This window comes from Sapajus apella, unplaced genomic scaffold, assembly GCF_009761245.1.
Source record: "Sapajus apella isolate SASKATOON/1434 unplaced genomic scaffold, GSC_monkey_1.0 scaffold37, whole genome shotgun sequence".
In the NCBI taxonomy this organism is placed as follows: Eukaryota; Metazoa; Chordata; class Mammalia; order Primates; family Cebidae; genus Sapajus; species Sapajus apella.
This window is the reverse complement of record NW_022436977.1, coordinates 6,498,185-6,503,792: the sequence shown is the minus strand read 5'-3', so window position 1 is coordinate 6,503,792 and position 5,608 is coordinate 6,498,185. Positions and strand designations below refer to the sequence as shown.

General features: G+C 43.7%; 1 long non-coding RNA gene across 1 annotated transcript; it reads right to left on the bottom strand.

Moving 5' to 3' along the window:
• Positions 1-2,743: 2,743 nt before the first annotated feature.
• LOC116564213 lies at positions 2,744-3,228 on the bottom strand. The gene is made up of 2 exons (XR_004274797.1): positions 3,155-3,228; positions 2,744-2,833 (listed from the first exon to the last, which is right to left on the bottom strand). It is a non-coding gene; the product is annotated as an uncharacterized LOC116564213 (long non-coding RNA).
• Positions 3,229-5,608: the final 2,380 nt, after the last annotated feature.

Sequence of the window (5,608 nt, the reverse complement as noted above, 5' to 3'; positions counted from 1 at the left end):
CCAGCCTGGCCAAAATGGTGAAACCCTGTCTCTATTGAAAATACAAAAATTAGCCAGGCATGGTGGTAGGTGCCCGTAATCCCAGCTATTCAGGAGGCTGAGGCAGGAGAATTGCTTGAACCCAGGAGGCGAAGGTTGCAGTGAGCCAAGATTGCGCCACGGCACCCCAGTCTGGGTGACAGAGTGAGACTCTGTTTTTTAAAAAAAAAAGGAAAAATAAATGAAAAGTTTCACGGAGGCGTAATTTATATACCTTGTAATTTTATTTCTATTTTTTTATTGAGGTAAAACATACATATATAATTTACCATCTTTACCATTTTACATATAGTTTTAAATGTACAGTTCAATGATTTTTGCTGTATTTATGAAGTTGTGCGACCAGCGTCATAATCCAGTGTTAGATTTCTTTCACACCAAAATGATCCCTTATGCCCATTTGCAGTCTGCCTTTGTCCCCACCTCTCTATATATTTCTGTTCATATATATTTGCCTTTTCTGGACATTTCATATAAACAGAATTATACAATATGTGTTATGCACTTGGCTTCTTTGAGATTCATTCATTTTGTAGCCTGTATCAGTGTTTTGTTCCCTGATACTGCTGAAAGTATTCCATCATATAGATGTACCACATTGCGTTTATCCTTTCACCAGCTGATGGGCATTTGGATTGTTTCCACTTTTTGGCAATTGTTACTGCTATTAACATGTACCAGTCTTTGAACATATGATTTTATTTTCTTGGGTAAACATTTAGGAGTGGAATTTCTTGGTATGATTGTAAATTTATTTATTTATTTATTGAGACAGAGTCCCGCTTTGTCACCCAGGTTGGAGTGCAGTGGCATGATCTCGGCTCACTGCAACCTCCACCTCCCAGATTCAAGCAGTTCTCTCACCTCAACCTCCCAAGTAGCTGGGACTGCAGGCATGTGCCATCATACCCAGCTAATGTTTGTATTTTTTGTAGAGACAGGGTTTCACCATGTTGGCCAGTCTGGTCTTGAACTCCTGACATCAAGTGATTCAACCACCTGGACCCTTCAAAGTGCTGGGATTACATACAGGCGTGAGCCACCACGTGTGGCCTATGTTTATTTTTAAAGACACTGCCAGTTTTTCATAGTAGCTGTACCATTTTGCATACTCCTCAGCAAAGTTTGAGAGTTCTATTTCTTCACGTCCTTCCCAACACTTGTTCTTTTCTTTTTTATTATAGTCATACTAGTAGATGTGAAATGGTGTCTTACCGTGGCTTTAATTTGCATTTCCCTAATAACCAATGATGTCAAGCACCTTTCCATGTGCCAGCTCCAACCATGCATATATCTTTTTTGGTAAAATGCCTGTTTAAATATTTTGCCTATTTTTAATTGGGTTGCTTTTGAGTTTCCATTAAATTTTTACTGCTACTTTTTAATTTCTGAAATTTCTAATTGGCACGTTTTATATCCATCTACTCTTGTTTTATTTGTGTCTGCCTTTTATAATTATTTGTGGTAAATGTTACTTTGTTTATCTCTAAAGATCTTCAACTTGATTATTCTTTTTTTGGGTTTTTTTTGAGAGTTTTTGTTTTGTTTTTGAAACTGGTTCTGTCTAAGTTGCTTAGGCTGGTCTCAAACTCCTGGCTTCTGAGAGGTGGAGACTGCAGTAAGCTGTGATCATTCACTGTATTGCAGCCAGGGTGACAGAGTCAGACCTTGTCTCAGAGAAAAAAAAAAACACAAAAACTCCTGGGCTCAAATAATCCTTCTGCTTTACCATCTCAAATAGCTGGTATTATAGGTACATGCCACCATGCCCAGCTCTCATTTTTTTTTTTTTTTTTTTTTTTTTTTTTGAGACGGAGTTTCACTCATGTTACCCAGGCTGGAGTACAATGGCGCGATCTCGGCTCACCGCAACCTCCGCCTCCTGGGTTCAGGCAATTCTCCTGCCTCAGCCTCCTGAGTAGCTGGGATTACAGGCACGTGCCACCATGCCCAGCTAATTTTTTGCATTTTTAGTAGAGACGGGGTTTCACCATGTTGACCAGGATGGTCTCGATCTCTTGACCTCGTGATCCACCCGCCTCGGCCTCCCAAAGTGCTGGGATTACAGGCTTGAGCCACCGCGCCCGGCTCATTTTTTTTTAAACAGAGTCTTGCTGTGTCACCCAGGCTGGAGTGCAGTGGTGCAATCTCAGCTCACTGCAACCTCTGCCTCCTGGGTTCAAGCAATTCTTCTGCCTCAGCCTCCCGAGTAGCTGGGACTACAGGCATTCACTACCACGCCCGGCTAATTTTTGTATTTTTAGTAGAGATGGGATTTCACTATATTGGCCAGGTTGGTCTCAAACTCCTGACCTCGTGGTCCTCCCACCTTGGCCTCCCAAAGTGCTGGGATTACAGGCGTGAGCCATCGCACCCGGCCTCTCTCATTTTTTTATTTTGGAAAATTTCTTTTTTTTTTTTTTTGAGACGGAGTTTCGCTCTTCTTACCCAGGCTGGAGTGCAATGGTGCGATCTCGGCTCACCGCAACCTCCGCCTCCTGGGTTCAGGCAATTCTCCTGCCTCAGCCTCCTGAGTAGCTGGGATTACAGGCACGCACCACCATGCTCAGCTAATTTTTGTATTTTAAGTAGAGACGGGGTTTCACCATGTTGACCAGGGTGGTCTCGATCTCTTGACCTAGTGATCCACCCGCCTCAGCCTCCCAAAGTGCTGGGATTACAGGCGTGAGCCACCGCGTCCGGCTATTTTGGAAAATTTCAAATGTATTCACAAGTGGAAAGAGAATATGGCAAACCCTAATGAACTTATCACTCAGCTTACTGTATCTCCCACCTCTTTTTCTTTTCTTTTTTTTTTTTTTTTTGAGACGGAGTTTCGCTGTTGTTGCCCAGACTGGAGTGCAATGGCACGATCTCGGCTCACCGCAACCTCCGCCTCCTGGGTTCAAGCAATTCTCCTGCCTCAGCCTCCCGAGTAGCTGGGACACAGGTGCGCACCATCATGCCCAGCTAATTTTTGTATTTTTAGTAGAGACGAGGTTTCACCTTGTTGACCAGGATGGTCTCGATCTCTTGACCTCGTGATCCACCCGCCTCGGCCTCCCAAAGTGCTGGGATTACAGGCTTGAGCCACCGCGCCCGGCCTATCTCCCACCTCTTAAGGCTCATTCTCTAAAAAACCTTATCCTAGGCTACTCAGGAAAAACCTGTTGAAATCTTGCTCACATATTACGAGTTTCCCCATGTGGATGGTATCGTTGGAATGGCAGTGATTATTCATGTCGTGCAACAACTGGTCTCTCTATGACCAGGAGTAGAGTGTTCTAAAATCCATGGTTTGTGTCATACCTAGCCTTTGGATTTGGGACATGCTGTACCAGCAGGACAGGAAGGTGGCGTGCAGGAAATTATACCTGCAGAAGAACCCTTCTTGCAAAACTCCTGTCCTGACTCAGTGAGAAAGTAAATGGTCCTAAACCTTCTAGAAAGTTTACATATGAAGAGATTGTGAGAGGGTTTATTACCAGACAACTCCTTAAGAAAGGAGATAAGCCCAATAAGAGAGGAAGTCTGGTTACCAGACTTGCTGAAGGAGTTGTGGAAGGGTCTCATTGTGATATATCTCCTCAGCTTTCTTCCTTTCATGAAACTCTGGATGATAATTATTGCAGGGATGTTGTTGACAATGTTGTTTGCAGTCACACAGTGTTGCTATAACGATTTTTTTTTTTTTTTTTTTTTTTGAGACAGAATCACACTCCATCGCCAGGCACCAGGCTAGAGTGCAGTGGTGGGATCTTGGCCCACTGCAACCTCTGCCTCCCGAATTCAAGCAATTCTCCTGCTTCAGCCTCCCAAGTAGCTGGGACTACAGGCACTCACCACCACGCCCAGCTAATTTTTGTATTTTTAATAGAGACAGGGTTTCACCATGTTGGCCAGGATGATCTTGATCTCTTGACTTGTGATCTGCCCGCGTCGGCCTCCCAAAGTGCTGGGATTACAGGTGTGAGCCACGGCGCCCGGGCGATAATTTTTTTTTTTTTTTGAAATGAAGTCTCGTTCTGTCACCAGGCTGGAGTGCAGTGGTGCAATCTCAGCTCACTGCAACCTCCGCCTCCCAGATTCAAGTGACTGTCCTGCCTCAGCCTCTCAAGTAGCTGGGACTATAGACATGTGCCACCACGCCGGGCTAATTTTTGTATTTTTAGTAGAGACAGGGTTTCACTGTGTTAGCCAGGATGGTCTCGATCTCTTGATCTCGTGATTCACCCATCTTGGCCCCCCAAAGTGTTGAGATTACAGGCATAACCCACCACACCTGGCTGATGATATTTCTTTAAGGTCTTGATGTAAGTAAAAATTATGCTTCTTCTGAGACATATTCCTTTACTGACACTATGAATCTTTTAATTGATTGCATTTCCCTATTGGTGTTGGTTGAAAGGAATCTAAAGCTAAATTTGTGACCCACACCTAGAAACTGTCCAGAATTTTATGGTATGTATTTTTGCATCACATTAATAGTTACCTCTGTTTGAATTTCACCATCCTTTTTTTCTTATTTTGCCCCTGAGGGTCTTAATTCATTTAGATTTCTACCCTAATGATTACATGTATTTGTGTAAGCTATCACAAATACTGTTAGAGAATAGGGCTGGGCATGTTTGCATAAGTAAGTAAATACAATAAAAGATGATTCGTTTAAAGTGGCACTTGTGGGCTGGACCTGGTGGCTCATGCCTATAATCCCAGCATTTTTAGAGGCCAAGGCAATGGATAATCTGAGCTCAGGAGTTCAAGACCAGCCTGGGCAACATGGAAAAACCTTGTTTCTAACAAAAATACAAAAAATTAGCAAGGTGTGTTGGCACGTGCCTGCAATCCCCACTACATGGGAGGTTCACATGGGAGGATCACTTGAGCCTGGGAGGTGGAGGTTGCAGTGAGCTGAGATCATGCCACTGCACTCCAGCCTGGGTGACAGAGTGAGGCCCTGTCTCAAAAATAAAAAGAAAATTAAAAATAAAATAAGGTGGCACTTGTGGCAAGGAATTGGTATTTTACATTTGAAAATACAGGCATAGTTTTAGAGCTTTAGATTGCATCCCTAAGCTCATTTTCTCTTATGTATCTATTTTTGAGACCGAGTCTTGCTCTGTCACCCAGGCTGGAGTACAGTTTAGTGATCTCGGGTCACTGCAACCTCCACCTTCTGGGTTCAAGTGATTCTTCTGCCTCAGCCTCCTGAGTGCTGGGATTACAGATGTGCACCACTACTCCTGGCTAATTTTTGTATTTTTTTTTTTTTTTTTTTGAGACGGAGTTTCACTCTTGTTGCCCAGGCTGGAGTACAGTGGTGCGTTCTCACCACAACCTCCGCCTCCCTGGTTCAAGTGATTCTCCTGCCTCAGCCTCTGAGTAGCTGAGACTACAAGCACGTGCCACTATGCCTGGCTATTTTTGTATTTTTAGTTTTGTATTTTTAGTACAGACAGGGTTTCTCCATTGGTCAAGCTGGTCTTCAACTCCTGACCTCAGGTGATCCACCTGCGTCGGCCTCCCAAAGTGCTGGGATTCATGAGCTACCACACCTGGCTAATTTTTG